General features: G+C 47.1%; 1 long non-coding RNA gene across 1 annotated transcript; it reads left to right on the plus strand.

Annotated features, from left to right (window-relative positions):
• Positions 1 to 245: 245 nt before the first annotated feature.
• On the plus strand, positions 246 to 8,669 carry LOC123352605. Its single transcript, XR_006574242.1, has 3 exons — positions 246 to 773; positions 1,243 to 1,354; positions 8,416 to 8,669. It is a non-coding gene; the product is annotated as an uncharacterized LOC123352605 (long non-coding RNA).
• Positions 8,670 to 23,778: the final 15,109 nt, after the last annotated feature.

Genomic DNA, 23,778 nt, shown 5'->3' on the forward strand with positions numbered 1-23,778 from the left:
GGTTATTAACAAACAGAGATTTAAGTGATATAAAGAAAGTGTAATGAAGACATATGGTTACAAAGAAAAGAAAAGCATTAATGCTTCTAAGAGACTAACCATCACTTTAGCAGGCTACAATCATTGTCAAAGGTAAGCGTCTCACATAAAGCAACCACTCAGCATCACCAGCTCCCAGGGCCAGAATCCAGCTTTCATGGATACAAAAAGTGCTGTCCTTTTTGCACCCTTGATGAATCACCAGATGTCTTTTTGCCTCACCTTATATTTTCCCCAAACTCACTGTTCTGATCCCAGAGATAAGACAATCCCCCTGTGGTTTGAGTCTCCAGTGTCTTCCTAGGCTGATCTGACATCCCCTCATCAAACTGGCATTTCCTATTGAATTACCAGCAAATGCAGGTCCCACTGTGTTTTGGCTTTTTTAATGCTTCCTTCACATCAGAGACTAGGTAAACAGGTAAATCAATCTGCCTTTGTTTGGGACAGATTTGTTTATCAACCCTCCCTGGTTACATGGTTTATAAACTTATTTTTAGTACATACAGACAACTTCTTGAATAGCTCCTGTACATACGTCTCATAATGCTTTTGATGATCAGTACGACATAAGCTTTCATTTGACACCATACACAACATTCTTTACAAAGTAATACTATGACTGCAATGTATTAGATGGAGTGAGTTTGTCGGGCCTGATAGGAGTTGCTGACACAGAGTAGTGAACCACCAATGGGCCTCCGTGTCACACAAGGCTTCTTCCTGAAGAAAACGTGAGTGCGGAATTCCAGCCTAACGAGCAGTAATTACAACTCAGTTGGATGACTCGTACCCCAGGGAACTGTGTCTACTCACCTTCAAGCTGCAAGTGACTTGGTTAGAAAGGTTACGGGTTTAGCAGGTAGCATTCACCAATCCTACAGGTATAGGAAGATCCAAATAAAACAGCAGTTGTATGGAAGCATTCTGGCCCCGTGGGCCCATTGTAATTAGGGTGGCGGGAAGTGGATAGGACAGCGTTACTCTCCAGTTATTTCTTTTTGCTAATGTAAGGCTCAACACTGACCGACTGTAGAGAGAACCACATCCAACCTGGAAGGATGGTCAGGATGGCCGTCCGAATGCCAAAGGGGAGAATGGACAGGAGAAATGGGATAGGGGAATCTTACAGCATCCATTGTGATGGAAGAGACCAGGTACCAAGGTTATTAATTATATGGTTATTAATTATATGTATTACAGTAGCTCCAAGATGCATTGACTCAGCTCAAGCTCCGATTGTGCTTGGCAATGTGAAGACACCACAGTCTCTGCTCCAAAGAACATACAATCTAAATATACAAGACAGACAAAGGTTAGAAGAAAGGAAGTGCTTTTATCTCCATTTTACAGGTGGGAAAACTGAGGCACTGAGCAATTAAGTCACTTTCCCAAGGCAACACAGAGAGTCAGTGGTGGGGCTGGGTATTGAATGCAGATCTCCTGAATCCTAGTCCAGTACCTTAACCCACAAGGGCATCCTTCCTATCAGGGGAATCTTGCCCCAGGATGCAGGAAAGACCACAGCAGTCATTTGTGGAAGGCTGTTGACTTAGCTATGTGCACACTGGAAATGCTACAGCAGCACAGCTGCAGCACTGTCGCACTTCAGTGTAGACATTTACTACAGCAGCAGCAGAATTCCTCCATTGACCTACAGCTGACTACACAGAGACTTAGGTCTCCTTAACTAGGTCATTCAGGAGTGTGAATTTTTCACACCTTGGAGCAACGTAGCTGAGTTGACCCAACTTTCTAGTGTAGACCAGCCCTTACACTCCATAGTCTTGATTCTTCTCTCAGACCGGCATAACTGCATTGACTTGCGTGGCGTTAGTCTTGATTTACACTGGTATTAAAGAAAAGTCAGACCCTACGCGATTCCCCTTCATAGGAAACACTCCAAGAAGAGGATCTGTCCTTAAAGTCATGAACAGTTTTCAAGGGGTAGAACAATGTCTGTCAGAAATCTCAGGCGGTGATGGAAAAAGTCTCACTGCTGAGTTTATGAGAGCTCAGGCGGTGATGGAAAAAGTCTCACTGGAATCTCCCTGGGTTCATACCTATGGAATATGGGAATATTTCACTGCGTCTGCCTGGATCTTACAGAGCTCAGACTTCTGCACGTACTTCAGTGGAAAAGAGACTGTAAAATGTAACTAAAAGGTAAATGTCTGCAAGAAGCAGACAGATACCAGACTACCTGTCCCCTTTGTGCCTCTGTTAACAATTAACAAGCTCTTGGTTTCCATTTTATTCTGTGATCTCATTCATGGATTCATTAGCAGGGGACATAATAAGCCCAGTAGTGAAACACAAAGCAACCCTAAAAAAAAAAGTCAGCTCCCTTCACAAGTTGCAGATGGAAGTGCTTTGTGGCAGTTAAGATACTTGCCACAGACAGATACTTACGCGGACATGCAATATTACCTGGGAACTATTAACTGGGGACTAATATTGCCATGAGAAGGGTAGCACACGGGGCTAGAACAAACCATTGATGCAGTAAGGAGCTATGGCCTTACCAAAGTTTGTTGACAACTCTGATGTACATTTAAAGCCAAATCCTCAGCTGGTATAAAGTAATATAGTTCCAGCAAAGTGAATGGATTTGCACCATCTGATAATTTGACTCTCACATTTTAAAATAACCCTCTACTTTACAAACCCCAGAATGACACACACTCTCAGGTGAAGCTGAGAATAAATACTTCCCCTTTCAAAAAAGTTTTGCAATAACAGTTCAAAACTCTATTCCTCACAGTAATATGAGTCAACAGTGTGCCCTTGTTGCCAAGAAGGCTAATGGCATTTTGGGTTGTATAAGTAGGGGCATTTCCAGCAGATCGAGGGATGTGATCATTCCCCTCTATTCAGCACTGGTGAGGCCTCATTTGGAGTACTGTGTCCAGTTTTGGGCCCCACACTACAAGAAGGATGTGGATAAATTGGAGAGAGTCCAGCGGAGGGCATCAAAAATGATTAGGGAGCTGGAGCACAAGACTTACGAGGAGAGGCTGAGGGAACAGGGATTGTTTAGCTTGCAGAAGAGAAGAATGAAGGGGGATTTGATAGCTGCTTTCAACTACCTGAAAGGGGGTTCCAAAGAGGATGGATCTAGACTGTTCTCAGTGGTAGAAGATGACAGAACAAGGAGTAATGGTCTCAAGTTGCAGAGGGGGAGGTTTAGGTTGGACATTAGGAAAAACTTTTTCACTAGTCGGGTGGTGAAGCACTGGAATGGGAGGTGGGAGGAATCTCCTTCCTTAGAGGTTTTTAAGGTCAGGCTTGACAAAGCCCTGGCTGGGATGATTTAGTTGGGTTTGATCCTGCTTTGAGCATGGGGGTTGGACTAGATGACCTCCTGAGGTCCCTTCCAACCCTGAGATTCTATGATTCTATGAATAAAACAGGGGTGTTTGGGGCTCATACTGCTGTGTATATAGGAGAGTATGGGGCCAGATCTTCAGCTGGCATAAATTGGTGTAACTCCCTTGATGGTGATGGAGTTATTCTGATTTATACCAGAGTGTAACTATTCCTGATTTACCTGGGTGTCAGAGAAAAATCAAGTCTGTTCTATCATCCATCTAATCTATCTATCTATCTCCAGACACCCCCTCTCTCTATCTATCTATCTCACAGTCATCATCATCTGAGTACTGGAGAAAGTACAGAGTACATGAAAATGAACAAATAATGAGAAAAATAAAGTCAATGGAGCATTTTAAACCTATTCCAAAATGTTGGTTTGGGCTGAGCTCTAGGAAGGGACCAAGGTATGGAAGGGCTATGAAGATCTCCATTTTTTGGCAGAATCTTGCCTTCTCTAGTTCAGCGTTTCCTGTTGCTATCCTGGCCAGGACACACAATTCACTGCCTTAGCTGGTCCATGACACCCACGTGGCTGCTGCATTTTAAAGCTAAGCTGTTGCCATGCTTTGATCATAAATCACAGTTTAATCATAAATCACTGAGCTGCAGATTTTTTAGCAACTCTGCAGAGTGTTTGGGGTTTTTGGGGGGATACGTGGCAGGAAAGGCCATTACTGAAGGGCAGATAATTTTATCTGATGGAGGACAGATAATTTTAGTTCATAATTCTCCCTCCTAGTACCAGCCCAACCTGTGAACCGTACACTGTAGCTATAAACACACAGACACGTTGGGCAACAGAAGCGGCTCACCTGCATGGCCATTGCAGCTCACCTGCATGGCCATTGTTCTGGCCTCTTCCAGGGCACACTGGTGGCGTAGTCTGAGTAGACCCGGGGAAAAAGTCTCCCTTTTCAAAGAGGGATCTAGTTAGGTGAGGAACCTGAAATTCACAAACATAAACCTGTGCACAGGGAGACAAACCGATCCTCAGCATGTAACACTGGCCTCTCAGCATTATTGGTAAAGCTGTTTCTCATGGCTCCACTTGCTTGCCTCCTGGCTGCATTACTTATTGCTAATGAAACAGGAAGCGGGGTCAAGGAAAAGCTGTTGTGGCGGAGAATCCACCAGACACCCAGGCGCCAACTGTGTGGATCTCCAGCCAGAAGCACTAAGTCCTTTACGGGCGCTCTCCTTTCAGAGCTGCCTCTCCTGCCAGCCATGTCAGTACAATCACGTTTCCAAGGGCTGGCAAGAAACCCCTGGTGCGGTGTGACTGCTCTCCATGACAGCTCTCGGGAATATTTATTGCTGTGACCAATTAATCCCCAATTTGTATCCTGCCACGTAGCAGAGGGAATGTGTTGTGTAGGCACCACTCCATGCTCCTTGCTCCCACTGCTTTTCCCTGCTAGGCCTATGGACTGTGCAGTAAGGTTATGGGGAGGATGAAAGTGGGGATGTGCAGGAAGGGGATTCTCTTCCTGCTGCCTTTCTCCAGTCTGGCTCTTTCCAGAAGTTTTAATCCAATTTGCCGGGGGGTGGAGAAGAGGGTACAATCACTAGTCTGCTCTCTCTTCGTTCATTGCTTTGCTATGCAATGTGTTGCACTGTAGCCTGCATCACTAGATGAGGTTGTTCGTGATGAGGTCACATCATAAAAGCAGACAAAAGGAGCACGGGGAGGCATTTTTCCTTGCCTTTCTCTCGGTGCTTCCGGAAAAAGCCCATACACCTCTCCTCATATCCTGCCTTTGGCTTCTTCTGAGACCAAAGGGAAACCTCAAAGCAGATGAGATTTAACTTACGTATGTTCTCTGTGGCTAACTTGGATTTCATTAAAGACAGCTGTAATCCCAGACTCCTTCGAATGGGTTAGCTCTGTTCTTGTTTTGCCGTTGTGTTCTTAGAGACCTAATATCAGCAATAATCTTAAACCACACAGAGAAGGAGTTTGGCATCTGTCACCAGTGTCTAACATAGTCATAAATCCAATAGATTGTAATGCAACAGCCCGTAATTAAGTCCTGACCGCCAGCTCCCACCTACCTCTTCTCTCCCCTTTGCTCAGAAAAGTACGGTCCACTCTAGGCTTAAGCTAGAGACCATAATAAAGCATAGTAATGAGCAGGTATAAATACCAAGGCAGGTGGGTAGGTAGATAGAGGAGTACAGAAGCCGAGAACCGAGTAAACATGGTGCAAACAGGTGCCTTTCCCATGTTATATCAACTACAAACTCGGCCCTGCGCTCATTACTGAGTTTTGGTTCGGTTAACAGAGATTAATAACAACAGAACACATTCAGTGTAAGCCTTCTTCCTTGGCTTATCTGATCATACGGTTCCTTCCTCAGGATTGCTCAGCCCACATTCTAGATCTTCTCTCTCTCAAGAGCCACTTTCCCCTCCTTTATGTCCAGCATAACCCTCTTAGCCCTTTCCCAGAAGGATCACCACCTACTAATAGGGAAGGCAATCACAGATAGCTTGTTACAGATGAGAATTGAATCCTCGTTACCCCAGGGGCTATGTCTACACTACAGATGCTACAGTGGCACAACTACAGTGCTGCAACTGTGCTGCAGTAGCACCATAGTGTAGACAGTTGCTACAGCAGCAGAAGGGATTTTTCCATCACTGTAGGTAATCCACTCCTTCAAGAAGCGGTGACTAGGTTGATGAAAGAATTCTTCTTTCAGCCTAGAGTCTATACCAGGGCTTAGGTCAGCTTTACTACATCACTCAGGGGTATGAATGCAAACCTTTAAGTCACACAGCTAGGTCAACCTACATTTTAGGTGTAGACCAGGCCATGGTAACGTGTGTCCCTCCAGCTTGAGGTTAGGTTGTTTGACATCTGTTTGCGTGGTGGAGCAGGGGAAGCCTGGGTTTCAGGGAACATGGAAACTGAGTTTTCCCCATTGCCGAGTGGACGGTTGTCCTCTCAAGGCAAGAAGGCCTGTGAGGTGAGCTGGGGTGGCGTGTCAACAAATGGGACACTGTGGCAGAAGCAGACACTCATCAAATGAACATAGAAACTCACTTTTCGTGCAGGAGAAGATGGCTCCTTTAAATATTTATTTATTTAGGTTTACTAACACCAGGTTAATAAAATGGGATAGTGTGGAGAACTTTCGGCTGTACTACGCACATTCCTGGTCCTGGTAAGATGGGAGGTCTCCACAAAGGCCAAGATGCTTTCACGGATATCAATTTACAAGTATTGCTACTATTGTATATGCTATTTGCATTACAGAAGCACCGAAGGGCCCTGTGCAGGGCTCATGGCCTCATTATCCTAGGCACTGTTAAAAACCCGTCCCTGCCCGCAAAAGCTATCAACAGAACTAGACTAGGAGAAGTAATGGCCACATAACTGAGGTTGTGGTGGAGGATGGGGTAAGGGTAAAATAAGTATATCATAGCACAATGGGAATCAGTCACGCTCACCTATTTCTACTTTTTATACATAAAAATCATCCCTCCTCCAACCAATTTGTGTACAAACATTTGCCCTGAACTTCCTTTACAGAACTTCAGCTGGGGACCTCTTTCATTGCACAGGAAAACACTTGATATCAAACAATAGTAACTGAAATGAGCCTGTTTTCCTTGGCCTTCAGCATCGATATGAAATACAAGATTTGACGTCCCCAAAATGGATAGAATACATTAGAGCAGGCTTACCAGCAAGGCCAAGGCCAGTTCCTCCTCTTGGTTACACCGGGTCAGATTTCATTGTCTCAAGTGAGATATGCATGGGAGTATCTAAGGCTTTGCAAGATACTTAAGCAGGGGCCTAACTTAAAGCACCCGCGTAGTCCCATAACGGGATAGCAGACACCCAAGTTCACATCCCTGCTCCACATCAGGCAGGGTGGGATTTGAACAAGGGTCTCCTACATTGTATAGGAGTTCCCTAACTACTAGGCTGTTGGATACAAAGGAGAGAGGGTCACCACCTCTTTCACAAGAACTAGGGGTCACCAAATGAAATTAATAGGCAGCAGGTTTAAAACAAACCAAAAGGAAGTATTTCTTCACACAGCGCGCAGTCAACCTGCAGGGTCGGTTCCAGGCACCAGTGGAGGAAGCACGTGCCTGGAGCGGCACATGCTAAGGGGCAGCATTCCATCCATTCTTGGGGCAGCACAGTCCGAGCGGCTTTTTCTTTGCTTCGGCAGTTTGTGTGTTTTATTTTTTCCTTCGGGAGGCAAAAATGGTAGAGCCGACCCTGTCAACCTGTGGAACTCTTTGCCAGAGGATGTTGTGAAGACCAAGACTACAACAGGAATCAAAAAAGAACTAGATAAATTCAGGGAGGATAGGCCCACGAATGGCTATTAGCCAGGATGAGTAGGGATGGTGTCCCTAGCCTCTGTTTGCCAGAAGCTTGGAATGGGCGACAGGGGATGGATCACTTGATTACCTGCTCTGTTCTTTCCCTTTGGGGCACCTGGTATTGGCCACTCTCCGAAGCCAGGATACGAGGCTAGATGGACCTTTGGTCTGACCCAGTATGACTGTTCTTATGTTCCTGTGTTCCTCGTCTAAGTATTATAACACCCAAGTCCCCCTTGTGCGTCTAGCCCTGGGAGCATCCTCACTGGCTCTCAGTGATGTAACAGGTATATCCTCAATGCTCCATAACTGATCAGGTCTATAGCAATTCCATTTCGTAATGCCATCAAGATACCCCCCATGCTTTGCCTTGAGAAAGGCCATTGTATTGCTTGGCGAGTTGAACGCATGCAGCTGTTGGCCTCATGCCACAGTTATTACATCACCTGCATGCAGCACTAACCACTCAGGAATGCTCCGCCTCTCATTGTCCTATCATTAAAGTACAATGGAAATCGCTGCTTAGGGGAAAACATATGGTCCGATGCGTCAAGCAACCTTTGGTGATCGTCCATATGGCACGGGACATTTATGGCCTTTACACACATTCCTTTGATGTTATCATTGAAATCACGTCGGTTTTTTTTCCCTTTTAGGGTCCGTTTTACAAGTATCTGTTCCTAGTTTGCTGCGTAACAAAGTGAGCCAGGACCTAGGAGCGCCCCCTGGAACACAGCTGCCAGCTCCTCCGCCTCCTTAGACGTGGCTCTGACTCGACACCCGGGATAAGCAAGCACACCACGTTCCACAGCTACTGCTGCAGCCCTGGCAGGACTAAAAAGTCAGGCAGACTCTGTACGTCTGCTCCGGGGCTGCAGGGGGAAGTGAGCGAGGACAGATTTTCCACTCGATAGCCAGAGGCCCGTCTTACGGGAAATTTCAGTCAGTAAAAGCAAACTGTTACTGGAATGCTGCCTTCCCTGGGCTTGATTGGAATTATTTTATTATTATTACATTTGGAGAAACAGGTGTGACAAATTCATCACTTCCCCCGGGGGCTTGTTCAGACACTGGAGACTGTGCAGATTGTGTCAGATGCGAATGGGCTTCTGTCTGGCAACGTCACCTGCAGACGGTACCTGTTTCTAATTAGCTGTGCGTGATTCCCTGCCCCAGGCTGGGAATTAGCAGCCCAGAGGGAAAGCGTTTGGCAATAGCAGTTGATACGCTCTGCTGGATAATCCCTCCTTTGCTCAAAGGACTCGGCTCAGTAGTTGGAGAAGTGAGACTCCTCAGTCATAAATGGGGTAGTGACGAAGGGTGGGGGGACCCCAATGCTTTGTGAGTGGCACTGTGCAGCCTACAGTGTGGGATGCTAACGATAGGCCCCCTCCTGCCCTGCGGGGTGAATTCCATTGAATGACATTGAGTGCCTGGGAAAACAAAATGACCAGGGTTCCTTTAGGTGATGTGGACACAGGGGTTTCGTTCAGGATGACACCTCAGCTAGCAGGCTTCCTCCCTCTCTGCTCCAGCTCCTGCCACATTCCCCCAGATCCCAGCTACTCAGGCTGGGTACCGTGGGATGGATTTTAACACTTACCATATTGACATTGTGTTCTCATTGGGACAAGTTGCTTATACTGATAATGTGATTGCAGCACAATTCATTTCACTACTAGCTTTTATGTGACCCAATGGGCATTTCTGGGAGTAGGCGCTGGTTTAAATGACCCCCTGTCTTGCTTAAGAGGGGAGACACAGTCCTGTAGCAGCAAGTCGTTTTCTGAGTAACAAGCTCCTGACTGCTAGGGAAGCATGTTAAAGCTGATGGCACTTGACCTAAGAAGCAAGGAGGACTCCGGCAAGGTGTCGCTCCTGTTCAGAATTGCTTGTTTAAAGGGACAGGGTCAGGTTACAAAACTACGGGGTAATGAGTAGGGTAAGGTGGTCTGGGTTTGACTCCCTTACACTTGGTGGGTCAAATTCAGAGGTAAGCCAGAGGGCAAAGGGGTAAGTTACACAGTGGCAAGCAGGTGTGAGTCTAAGAGTGATCAGAGGGAGTCTAGCTGGTATAACATCCATGCTAAGAGCAGCAGCAGGTGTAGAATTACCCACTTCTGAATGTAGCCCGATGTATTAAACCCTCCTTTCCTCTGCAACCGCGGGCCCCACCGCCTCCCTCTGCCGCACCCTGCATCACTGCCCACCCGCACCCTCCCTGCCAGCCCGGAGCCACCTCCTCCTCAAGCCCCTGCATCGCTCCCTAGCCTGCTCCCTCCGGCTCTTGCAATCCCAGGCCCCTGCCGCAGCAGCAGCTGCTGCCCAAGGGCTGCCGTCTGCAGATCGGAGCGGGTGACATCAGCCCGGCTATTGACTAGGGTGACCAGATGTCCCGATTTTATAGAGATAGATCCAATATTTGGGGCTTTTTCTTATATAGGCTCCTATTACCCCCCCACCCTCCGTCCCGATTTTTCACACTTGCTGTCTGGTCACCCTACTATTGACAGCAATGCAGCGGCGGGAGCGGGGGCGGGGGAAAGGAAGAGGAGACCAACCGTGGCCACTGGTCCACTTGCGGGGGTGGATCATGGCCTTGCCAGAGGACACAGGGTTAACGAGCTGCAAAAGTGTAACTGTCCTTAGCACGTGTCACCTTCCAAGGCTTCATCCCCATCCACCCGTGCAGCCCTGTGGAGCAGGTAAATAGAGCCCCATTTTGGGGAAACGGAGGCATGGGAACAGGGATGTGACTTGCCCAAGGTCACCCGGGGAGTCATTGTCAGAGTCCGGCTTTGAACACAGGAGATCAAGACTCCTAGTTCTGTGCTGGCTCAGACCATTAGAGCAGAGGCCTTCAAGCCCTGAGCACTGCACCTGCCCACACAAGGTGTTAATCTGGGATTCAGGGGCAGCACACTGCAAGTTTTCAGCGAAGAAACACGGCTGTCTCGAGACCTTATGGCTACAGGGAAAATCTTCCAAAGGTGATGGGCGTCTAGCTGACACAGTTCTCTCTGCCTGAGTCTGCAGCCAGCCTGGGACAACAGCTCTAGGAAACGTGGCACTAACTGTTAAGTCTAATTACGACACCATCAGAGCCAGATTTTCAAGTAACATGGATGACCAGTTGCCTGCTGCACAAGCACTGCAAATGTGCGAGCAACTCAGGTTAAGTGCAGCTGAACCCTGGGCAGGCTGCAGCACCCAAGAGATTTTTGTTCTTCCACTGAATGACAGCAGATGCACCAGTAACTTTACTAGGTAGAAGTTTAGTGACCACATTAGGGCCATATCTGCCCCACTCCCAGCATTCTCCTGATTGCTTGTATTGTTACTGATGGGAGATCTGCTGTGGACTGAGGGGTGCATATGGACCTGCCTTTGCAGGCTCAGTCCTGGCCCAGCATTCGAAATAAACTGCCCGGAGTTTCAGAAGTATTGAGAACTCTGGAGTTCCCACCGACATTGGGGGAACTGCAGGTGCTCAGCAGCTCTGAAAATCAGGCCCAGAATGACACTGACGCCTCTGCCCTGGGCCAGAGCTCTCTGAGTAAGGGGCTTCAGCAGTGATTGGCATGGAGCTGAGTAAAGCAACCAGGACGGTCATGACGGAGGCTGGAACTCTGTCCTCGCCTCACAGCTGTGGGGAAGACAGGCCTTCAGACACCCTCCAGTCCAGGAGCAAGGAAGCATTTCACACCTTAGCTCTGGGGGGAGCTGAAGCCCAGAACGGGGCAGTAAGTTGCCTGAAGTCATCCAATGAGTTGGTGCCAGGGTAGAGAATAGAAGCCAGATCCCGACTCCCAGCTCTGATCCCCAAAACAGCCCTTTCCAGATCCATGGGGGGAGAGGGGGCGGGGACAGGAGGGACTCTAGCCACATGCAGGAGACCCAAGGCCATTTATTTTCATGAAATATATAGACTAAATAATGAAATTAATACATTTTCAAGCCAAAGGTGTATTAATTCTAATGAACAATATCACATTCTGCAATATTCATTTTTTAAAGTTTATAATAAGCGATGCTCTGGGGGGAAGGAAAGAGGGGCGCAAGGTGAAAGTTTCACCTAGGGCGCAAAATATCCTTGCACCGGCCCTGACTGAGGGCCAGAGTCCGATCTTGATTATGCCAATGTAAATCCAGAACAGCTTTATTGACATCAATGGAGTTGTGCAGATTTAGACTGCCGCAAATGGGATCAGGACCTGGCCCGCTGTCAGGTCAAAAGGTTGGTATTCCAGACCCTACGAAAGGAAGTGGTTAACATTAAAGCCAACTGTGTCAACAGACTATATTCCACCTGGGGGAAGAGGGATTCTACATGTGGCTGAGTTTGACATCAGAAACGTATAGGTGCAGTCTCCTGACATATTACTAGGAAATATGAGGCGAGACGTAACACGCCAATGGAATATTATTTTTTCCTTAAGACCACAAATAACCTGATCATTGAATCACTGGCTCAGAGACTGGGGTTTAGGGAGTATCTCTAATTGCGAATGGGCAAAAGACAGCAAGAGACTAGGTCTACTAGGAGAAAACCTGAACAATCAGGATGCTTTTCCTAAGCTTTACCAAATTTACCCCAGTCCTCATCATCGTGGAAATCAAGCTAAAAATTGCATGAGATCTGGCTTACCTCAGAGCTCAGAGCTTTCCAGAGCTTTCCTGCATCAAGTTTGAGTTGCTTCCTTTCCTGGCTAAATTCATAGAATCATAGAATCATAGAATCTCAGGGTTGGAAGGGACCTCAGGAGGTCATCTAGTCCAACCCCCTGCTCAAAGCAGGACCAAACCCAACTAAATCATCCCAGCCAGGGCTTTGTCAAGCCTGACCTTAAAAACCTCTAAGGAAGGAGATTCCACTACCTCCCTAGGTAACCCATTCCAGTTCTTCACCACCCTACTAGTGAAAAAGTTTTTCCTAATATCCAACCTAGACCTCCCCCTCTGCAACTTGAGACCATTACTCCTTGTTCTGTCATCTTCTACCACTGAGAACAGTCTAGATCCATCCTCTTTGGAACCCCCTTTCAGGTAGTTGAAAGCAGCTATCAAATCCCCCCTCATTTTTCTCTTCTGCAGGCTAAACAATCCCAGTTCCCTCAGCCTCTCCTCATAAGTCATGTGCTCCAGCCCCCTAATCATTTTTGTTGCCCTCCGCTGGACTCTCTCCAATTTATCCACATCCTTCTTGTAGTGTGGGGCCCAAAACTGGACACAGTACTCCAAATGAGGCCTCACCAGTGCTGAGTAGAGGGGGATGATCACATCCCTTGATCTGCTGGAAATGCCCCTACTTATACAACCCAAAATGCCATTAGCCTTCTTGGCAACAAGGGCACACTGTTGACTCATATTCAGCTTTTCGTCCACCGTAACCCCTAGGTCCTTTTCTGCAGAACTGCTACCCAGCCATTTGGTCCCTAGTCTGTAGCAGTGCATGGGATTCTTCCGTCCTAAGTGCAGGACTCTGCACTTGTCCTTGTTGAACCTCATCATATTTCTTTTGGCCCAATCCTCTAATTTGTCTAGGTCCCTCTGTATCCTATCCCTACCCTCCAGCGTATCAACCACTCCTCCCAGTTTAGTGTCATCTGCAAATTTGCTAAGGGTGCAGTCCACACCATCCTCCAGATCGTTAATGAAGATATTGAACAAAACCGGCCCCAGCACCGACCCTTGGGGCACTCCACTTGATACCGGCTGCCATCTAGACATGGAACCATTGATCACTACCCGTTGTGAAAACCAAGGGAGGAGAAACTGGTTCTGTAATTGGCAAGCCATTCAACCTCCCTGGCCACACAATAGCAGATCTTAAGGTGGCCATCCTACAGCAAAAAAACTTTAGGACCAGACTTCAAAGAGAAACTGCTGAGCTCCAGTTCATCTGCAAATTTGACACCATCAGCTCAGGACTAAACAAAGACTGTGAATGGCTTGCCAACTACAGAACCAGTTTCTCCTCCCTTGGTTTTCACACCTCAACTGCTAGAACAGGGCCTCATCGACCCTGATTGATCTAACCTCGTTATCTCTAGCTTGCTTCTTGCTTGCTTATATATACCTGCCCCTGGAAATTTCCACCACTTGCATCCGACGAAGTGGGTATTCACCCACGAAAGCTCATGCTGCAAAACATCTGTTAGTCTATAAGGTGCCACAGGATTCTTTGCTGCTTCTACAGAACCAGACTAACACGGCTCCCCCCTCTGATACTGATACCAGGGTCATACAGGCAGGATTCTATTCTTCAAACACAGGACTCGGTGGCCATGCAATAGTATCTGAATAATGAGTCAGATTTTTTTTTTACCTCATGCACCATCAAATTAGAAAAAATATGGTGCTTAGCACGTGTTTCTAGTCCTGGCCAATCGCACGATGCCATCTCTTGAAACGATCAGTGGTCTCTTTGAGGAGGGCAGAAATAAACACAGCCCAGGACAAGCCATTTCCTTGAGAAGCAAAGATGCTTCTCCCTCACAAACCTCTGCACTAGTTTGCGCAGGCCGGGCGTGGAGGCACACACCCTCGAATGATGGCCCAAAGAGGTGTTGCCCCTTTTTGACCTGAGTGGCTAGTGAAAGTCTGGGCCCCTTAGGATGTTCCAGTTGGACGAAGAAATTGGTGAGAGTCGGATATTTCTCTGATGCAGTTTTGTTTACTTATAAAGAAAGTAAAAAGTCCTGCTTCTCCAAATGCAGCAGGAACCAAGAACAAGAGCAGTTTCTTAGCTTACAGCCCCAAGTCTCTTTAGCCAATCGACCCAAATGCTCCCTCTAGCTTTCCCCAGGATCACACTGTGTTCATCAGCTACTGCTTGGGTTTCTTGCTTTTTGCCTCTGCTTCTTTCTCTGTTCTGTGTGTTCTGCCCCCCACCCCACCTCTCTCTCCCTCTCTCTCACTATTTAGCAAAAGCCCTCCTCCCACTCAGTCCAAACCCCTGGGCAGCTTCACAATCCCCTAGAGTCTTAGGTGGAGGGGAGAGGCCTCTGATTAACATCTCATGACAGTTATGTTAATTAAAAGATGCTTCCCCACCCAGTCTTAGAGGTTTCTGATTGATGCAGCCACCAGTACCTCTCAACATAACAAGATAGTATACAGCTGGAGGCCAAGAGGAATGATGCTTCCACTTGTCCTGGGGGAGCGCATTCATCAACAGTCCCTTTTGCAAGTCACACGCCCATCCCAATCTGGGCACCAGATGCTGCCCGTTGTGTGGGAAAGTTGCAGGGCAGTAGAATCCTGGCCAAGTCCCATCCTTGCAGACACATCTGGGTCACGCAGTATCGCTGGCAACACTAGCATCCTTCCACCCTCATGCTCATGGAGTGCAGATACCCATGTGATGCAAGGCAGGAAAGTCACTCCCTGTATCTTCTGGGCTTCCACCCGTGCTTGGACAGCTATCCATTTAGCCCCACATTCAGAATGGATTCAAGCTCTGATTGAAGGCTCAGAAACACAGCTGGAGAAGAGGCTTCCTCTTGCTCCATAAACTATCCATTGACCACAGCTGACTCTTGCACCCAGCTGCAGCCACTTCAGATTGTCTCCTCTGAAACAACAGGCAATATCTCACCTGATGTAACCCTTCATCCTTAAGAGAGAGAGAAACTGTGGTTTGCTGTTTGTTCTGGCTTTTCAGCTGAGACTTTCAAAAATGAGGTCCTGGCAGCTCTGCGTGGAATTTAAAGACTGTAGGGTGCTTTTAATTGAAATGTTGATCATGACAGTGCAGGGGTAGGCAACCTATGGCACGCAAGCTGATTTTCAGTGGCACTCACACTGCCCGGGTCCTGGCCACCGGTCTGGGGGGCTCCGTATTTTCATTTAAATCTTAAATGAAGCTCCTTAAACATTTTAAAAGCCTTATTTACTTTACATACAACAATAGTTTAGTTATATATTATAGACCTATAGAAAGAGACCTTCTAAAAACATTAAAATCCATTACTGGCATGCGAAACCTTAAATTAGAGTGAATAAATGAAGACTCGGCACAGCACTTTTGAAAGGTTGCCGATCCCTGTGCTAGTGTGTGCAAGCAGCTCGCATGTTCCCAGACAGGAGTTCCTTCCACACAGCTGTCTGCGTCCCCTGTCTGGGAGCATGCGAGCCACTTGCACACCATAGCATAACCCCGGACAGCTGCTGTTGAGCCTGGTACCTGCACCAAGGGGCTGGGCTCAGGGTGGTACAGCCGCACCGGAGGAGCAACCTGGGCTGGGCGCTGGCTCCTGCGAGCAGTGGCCTGACATGCTGCTGATTTTGCCGTTGTGGTTCCTGGTAGAGCCCTGCAACTCTGCGAATATCTGCGGATATCAATTTTGTATCTGCGCAGGGCTCTACACCCACAACTCGGTCATCAGTACAAAGGACGGCAGGGGCTGAGCCAGGAACTGAACTCCAAAGTCCCAGTCCACTGCTATAGCTGCTAAGCTCTTCTTCCTACCGCCTGAGCAAATTTTTGTATTAATTTAAAAAAAATAAAGTTTTGACTAATGAAATGAAAAAGCAGGATATTTGATAGCAATGATAATGCTGGTGCGTGGGCAGGAAACAATTCTTTTCAAGTTGCTAAAAAGTCTAAATTGAGCTTACAAAATATTTCGTTGCTTTCCACAGCGGTTGGTGGGGGTAGGCTGGCGGGGATTTGTTTGGACAGGATGTCCAGGAAAGAGAGCTGGCCTGCCTAGGAAAGTGAAAACAAAAGGAAAAGAATATTGGAAAGTACCAGAAACTAATTTTTTTTTAAATGTCTTATGGAGGGGCTTTTGGCCTGCGATTTCCCAGCTTGCTGGGTTTTGGACTGCACCTGAGCCAGATATTACAGTGTTGCATTTTTCCCTACATATACAGACCAGCACGGCACTTCCCTGATTACACAGCCTTGTCTGTTTCCTCTATAGGGCAAAGTGGGATTTTTCCGTTCCACATTATCATTCCTAACTGGCTGCAGTGATTTCCCCTGAGCTGCTGAATATACATTCAAGTACATTCCAAAAGCAAAGGAAAGGAGCATTACATGGAGTGGGGGGCTGCCTGCCAAGATTTTAAAAGCTGGGTATATGGGTACAGTTCTTGGACCCTTGCAAGTGGACGAGGAGAAGTCCCAGTGCAGCTCCGTTGCACGCCGCCATAGAGCTGGAATTTGGGATTTTTGCGCTTGGTTAGCTACAAAGTTCTTTCAAGGTCTCTGGCACTGCAGACACTGATATGTATTTCAAACTTATCTCCAGCTTGATGAAGTTCTTTGACCTGTGCTTGGACATGACACTGTTCATTGAGCCGAGTGCTAGGGGACAGAAAAGAGCACTCTGGTCTGTGACGCCATCTAGGGAGGAAAGTAGGGCTACGCGTATGTCTACACAGCAGCTAGGAAAAAGGTTCCCAGCCCAGGTAGCAGAGGCACTGACTTCCCCAGTTCCCTGGGGGTGCTCGAGCCCTGCTCTGCCCCAGCCCCACCCCCCCTCCACCTCTTCCCCCAAGCCCTCACCCCTGCCCTTCTTCTTCCCCCACCCACCCTCGCCCACCCCGTTCTACCCCATCCCCCCCACCTCTTTCTGCCCCTGCTCCTCCCCCTCTCCCCCAGCACCTCCTACATGCCGGTGAATAGCTAATCATGGTTGACAGGAGGCTCTGGGAGGGAGGGGGAGGAGCTGATCCACAGGGCTGCTGGTGGATGCTGAGCACCCACCATTTTTTCCCCCTGGGTGCTCCAGCCCCGGAGCACCCCCAGAGTCGGTGCCTATGCCAGGTAAATAGACATGTACTAGCTCCGTTTGACATGCTAAAAATAGCAGTGTGGATGCGATGGCATGGGCCCAGCTTGGGACAGCCACCTGAATATGTGCCCCGTGGGGCTGGGCAGGCTTATACCTGGGGTGGTTTGGCCAAGTCACCCCCTAGGGTGCCGAAGCCACCCTGCTATTTTCAGTGCACTCGCTCTTCAGACTTGGAACAAGTGATAACGGGGACACTGCAATCACGCCGGAGCGGCCAAGGCTGTCTTTTTAATGAGCCTCTCACAAGCCGGCCAATCTCAACTGTATTTAATAATCATCGGTTTGGCCCCCATCCACCCAGTCTGAACAGCATGTGCTGGACGGGGGGCTGCAGACACTTTTGAATCATCTTTAAACATGGCTCCTTGGGGATGGGAGAAAGGAGGACCTTTGAGCCTTCTGAATCAGTCTCATAAATCTCCCAGAGGTTCTCATATGGGAACAGACCCACAGGCATATGGCTGCAGTGAGCAAGGTGATATCATCATGTAACCCAATGCACACTCTCACTTCCTCTTGGATCTAACTGCCATGTGGGGGGGACTGATCTCACCCTGCAAGAATCCCAGTTACAAATAGATTTGCACAATGTTGTGACAGACAGTAAGTCATCGCGGAGAATGTTTACCCCTGACTTCCACAGGCCAGGATTAGTTCAGCTCCCTTCAGGCATAACTGACGACTTCAAGGAATCACACGTTGCTAAGGAAGATGCTGGCGGCACATATTGGGGGGCAGGAAGAGGGACTCACTCTTTCTCGAGTATCACTCCAGGGGTCAGACTGGAGGGCCAGAGGACAGCTGAAGAGCTTAATACAGCTGGCTGCAAGGACATGTTTTGCAGGATCCAATAGCCAGATCTGCAGCTTTGAAGCAGCGTTCCATCCCCCAGACTGATCCTCTAAGAGGTCTGGAAAACCTAGTAGAGGATGGATGCATTTGAGAAGAGGTGATATTAGGCTTTGCCTACGTTACAAAGTTGTGCCACATTAACTATAGTCGGGTAGGTAAGGGGCACAATCCCCTAATATGGGCACAGTTCAATTCAGATTGTAAGCTCTTTGGCACAGGGACTGTCCTTTTGGTCTGTGTACAGCACCTAACACAGCGGGATGCTTTTCCATGACTGCAGCTCCTAAGCATTATGGTCATGCTATTAATGATATTGGTATATTGCTACAGCTACTCTCACATCAGAAGGGGAATAATTATAGGGGTATAAGGCACGTTTTGACTGTATAACTGTGTTCACACTAAGGCTTTTTCCAGTATAAATGTCAGTAAAAAAATAAAAAACACAAAAAAACCCAACACCCGTCAGTAAAACAGTGATAATGTTAGAACTGGCCTAGGAGAGAGAGGGGCGTGGAAGAGGATGGATGTGTTGGGGGCAGCTACTTGAATTGCTAAGAGAGAATTAACAGGTGGAAAGTGCTTTAATACAAGTGCTTTAATATCATCCGTGGCCTGAGGCTCTCACAGCGCTGAATGCGATGTTACCGATGGAAACTGAGGCAGACCGAGGCTAAGTGACTTGCCCAAGGTCAAACCTGAAGTCTGCGACTAAGGCGTGGTGATTGGGTTTCTAAACCCCACACCATAGCAGCCATGAAGGGTTAATGGACGGAATATTTACTTCCCCGGCTGTGACCCTGTGGCTGACCAGCAACAGCTGGGCGAAAAGGCTGCAGCTCAGACAGAGTGAGGTGGCTGCCAGAGAGGCAGGGGACTGTCTTAAGGAGGTTCCTCAAGATTAGCCTGGCAAGCAGCCACTTAAGGATCAGACACAGGGGGAATGGCACAAGGGAGGTTTCTTTCCCTTCTACCTGACAAAGCAGGGAGGAGAAGGGATTTTAAAGGGTCACTGTTTTAGGGTAACTCCTTACATAAGGGGTGAAGGAACAAGCCCCTTCACAGCCAAGAATAGAATTGAGTTCTATCAGCACCCAAGATTGTGTCTCCACTACAAGACCATCCTTCCTTGCCTGGAGATCCTTAGATTAAAATGTGCTGGTTTAAGTGCAAAGTAGAGCTGCTGGTAGGAAAATTTCTGTCGACACAAAATTGTCATTGAAAAACAGAAACCGTTCATTACACAAATGTTTGTAGATTCCACCCCCTTCCCATTTTCCAATCTGCTCTAATGCAAGAGATTCTTACTAATGACCAACAATCAAATGTAGGTCCCAAACTTGCAAACACTCAGACAAGAGGTTAACTTTAAGCATGTGAGCAGTTCCATCAGAAATCCAACTGGCTCCCTGGTGCCACATGAACCAAGGGGGGCTCAGAAACAAGGGAGAAGTGAGCTCATAGATTTCAAAGAGACCATAATGATCATCAAGTCTGATCTCTGCATAACACAGCCCACGGAGTTTCACCCAGTAATTGTTGCATAGGGGACAACCACCTGTGGTTGAAAATACAACTCTGTACCTTTGTAAACTTTCTAATCTGGTTTACCACATTCATCATCATGGTATCTGAGTGCCATGGAAGAATAAACCATTATGGATCTGACGGAGTCTTGGTCTGGTGTCCCTGGTGCTTTTTAAACTAACCCTCCCTCTCTCTCCCCCACAACTCATTCTAAAAAGACAGTATGAGGCAACCATGGCGTTCGAGCTTTTCTCGACTCTCAGATATATTTATCACTTCTTTTTTTGTTGTCGTTAATGCTGGACTAAATTTCTTTGGAAAAAGATGTTGTCATTCCAAGGATAACCATCTCCACAAATATTTACAGTGAGTGAAAAATGTGTCAAAGGTACCAGGAATCTGGCCAGTTGGCAAATGGGGCCTTCCTTGGTCCATCCAGAAGACAAGTATAAACAGGGCAGATAGCAAAACCTATAGTTAAGGTTGCCCAGTGCTTTCCATTGAAAGACCCCATTTTCAGTTGCGTGTAACTTTGCCAAATTGTAACTGTATGGGCTGAAATTTTCCATGTTGGGTGTCTGTCTCTGGTGGAATTTGTGGGGAAAGGGGCCACATATTGACTGATGGGGATAAAGAGAAACACTCAGTAGATGCCTGAAGGAGGCAGGGGGTCTTGTGGTGGGGGAGAACAACTGGATGTGATCACATAATTAAAGTATTGTAATTTGTACGCACAAAGAGGCTGCATTGAGGCTGCACAGGCAACCTTATTTGATGCTAGAGTGCTAAATTCACTTTTTAAAAATAGTGTTCCTGATTCATGAGGACGGTGGTGATACAAAGTACTCATGCGCCTTATTTTACTGGCCACCTAAGCTGGGTTTACATTTTTTTTTTAATATCCAAGTGGTACAAAGAGCAAAAGCACACCGGTGAAATGGACTCTTTGTACGTATTGCCAGTTATGAGCCAGATGCTCAGCTGGTTTAGCTGGGGATTAGTCCTGCTTTGAGCCGGGGGTTGGACTAGATACCTCCTGAGGTCCCTTCCAACCCCAATATTCTATATAAATGGACCTAGCTTCATTGACTTCAGTGGAGTTGGGCCAGTTTACATCATCTGAGGATCTGGTGCTATTTATTGTTTCCTCCTAGGGCCTGATACATCACTGTGTTATTCGGATGTGACATGGAGAATCAGACCCCAATACCTCTACCCTGGTTGTCACAGCTTCTGCCGTCTCTCAGTCCTTGCCTGTCTGAGTTGAAAAAAACCCATTCTGAACTCAAGAATCAAAATGCATTTAATTTTACACCACTTAAAATCACTTCCCAGGTGGCTTCAGCCTCCCGGTTCTTTGGGAAAGATTAAGGCTGATATCGGTTGCTCTAGCACATGCTGTGGAATGGATCTCTTCTGTCTGAAATGGTGCTGCCTTGCTTGGCTGTTGTGCATGCTACCAATGAGATGTAGCGAGGCTCAGCTGTCTGAAGCAAATAGAATAGATTCATGTTTACCCCAATGTACAGTTCAACTGTTCAACCTGCCAACATTGGCTTTGGGTTTGGTCCCATTTTTTCCATCTTGTTACTAAGTGAAGGTCAGGGCCGGCTTTAGGCACCGGCGTTCCATGTGGCACTTTTCAAGGGACGGTACTCCAGCCTTTTCTTTTTTTTTTTTTTGGCTTCAGCGGCAGCACTCTGGCTTTTTTTGTTTGTTTGTTTTTTGCTTGGGGCAGCAAAAAACCTGGAGCCAGCCCTAGTGAAGGTGGCTTGGGGGTCAGCTAATTCCACTCTGGTTTCATCTTCACAGCAGAGCTTTTGCTCATAGCGAAAAGCTGAATAACCTTCTCCTGCGATCAGAAGAACTATCGGCTTGAGGGAAGCACACATGTACATCAGGATTTCCCTGGCTCCCCATCTCCTCTTACCGCATTTGTTTTGCAATAACACTGTGGGGTCCCCTTCTTGGCTTTGTCCAGCATTTTTAATGACTGGAAGAGGTTGGATAGTCTCTCATAGAGGAGATATTTGATATAAATGGACTTACGTCATTTAGAGAGCTCTGCAGTGAATTCATTATCCCTAGATGTCACTTCCTTGCAGTTCAGCCTACTGGACACTTGAGTTAAATTGCCTTTTAATGAAGATTTTGGCTTGTTGCATGTAACCCCACTGACACTGAACACAAACACAGTTCCAGCGGGTTGGGCTCTCTTTTTAGATATGACATCATTTTAAATTCTCTATTTCACTCCACGCAGAGAAAAATTAGGAGAGAAATGGGGAAGGGGCCTCAGTTCTGAAAAAAAGATCCCAGTTGGGAGGGTTTAAGTGGGACATAAGAGATACATGGGCCTTGTTCTGGTCCTCTGCACAGGGGTGAATTTCACCCAATGCTGATAATGTTTGAACGATTTGGGACATACAGTTCAGGTTCCTTTCTTAAATATGTGTATTCTCCTCTTCTTCCATTCCTTCTCTCTTTCTATCGTTAGTTGGTGGTTTCTCCCGCTGAAAGTTCTCCCATTTCAAGCCCTTTAAGTCGCCATGAAGATCATCATCCTGTTGATTTCACGGTCAGTCCTTTTTATTCAGAAATGCTTCCTATATAGATAAATACAGCCGGCTGGGAGCCAGGTGAAAGATCCTTCAGTGACACACATGCCACCTTCTGTCTTCTGAAGATTTTACATTTGTTCTTTCTTTGTTGTTGCTTTTTGGCCTGTTAATCTGAAATAAGTCATGAAAACTGAAAATATGGAAACACACAAGGCTCAGGAGGGTGAGAGAAAGGTGGTCCTGCCGTTAAAGCACTAGACTTTGAGTGCCTCCTGACCATTGGCTTCAATTCCTCCTGCACGGTTTTTGGACAACCTTAGCTAACTCACTTCATTTTTCTATGCCTTCGTTCCTTACCTGTAAAGCTGGGATAGTAATGCTTTCTTTAAGCCTTCTCTATTCAATTCTAAGCTGTTGTGGCAGGGACTGATCCTATGTGCATGCAAAGCATCTAAAAGTGATTTCAGGCAGGGCCCTGAGTAATACAAAGAATGCCAACATAAACAAGGGCAGAATTTGGTGGAGGATGTTCCATAAAGTGTGTCTGATTATGTTCTCACTCACCCTGATGTGAATCAGGAATAATTCCAGCAAGGTCAATGACGTTTCAGCTGATGTGAATGGACAACGAGGGGCAGCTGGTTCACTGAGATTGAATAAATGTAATCAGGAGGTAAGATCTGGCTCACTAAACTTGCACGGCCAGTGTAATTTCTCAGAGATTTTTATTTTTGAACAGCTCCTCAGACTAGCTAAAAAAATATATATTTGAAACACGCTGGGCATTTTTTTCTTTTTTTTTTTTAAGGAGGAAAGCGCTAGTTTGCTGACCTCTTACACCCACCTCAGTACTTTCCTATCCCTATTTGGATGGGATAGGAGCTTTCCAAATATCTTCAGGCAGCGGAGGCTGTAGGTCTGAAATCTACGCAAGCAATCAGTGATCTCATCCACTGCTCCGTCAGACACAAGTGCTGGCTGGCTGGGTCTGACTGGCTGTTGGACATGCTGTGTGATGTTTAAAACTGCCCACAAGGAAACCCAGGGGATGTTAAGCAGAGCCATTCCTTCACTGTCAGACCATATAAACATGAACAAATATGGGGTCTGTATGGAGAACATCAAAGTCAGGTAACACTCAGCTCGGCGCGACACCCCATTGGAGAGAGAGGGCTGAAGTGTAAAAGAGTCCTTGTTTTACATAGCTGCTGCGATACGTCACACAGCCTGGGGTTAGCTCAAGGGCTGGCTGCATTTCCACAGCCTGCACCCA

Source organism: Mauremys mutica, chromosome 18 (assembly GCF_020497125.1).
Source record: "Mauremys mutica isolate MM-2020 ecotype Southern chromosome 18, ASM2049712v1, whole genome shotgun sequence".
Lineage (NCBI taxonomy): Eukaryota > Metazoa > Chordata > Testudines > Geoemydidae > Mauremys > Mauremys mutica.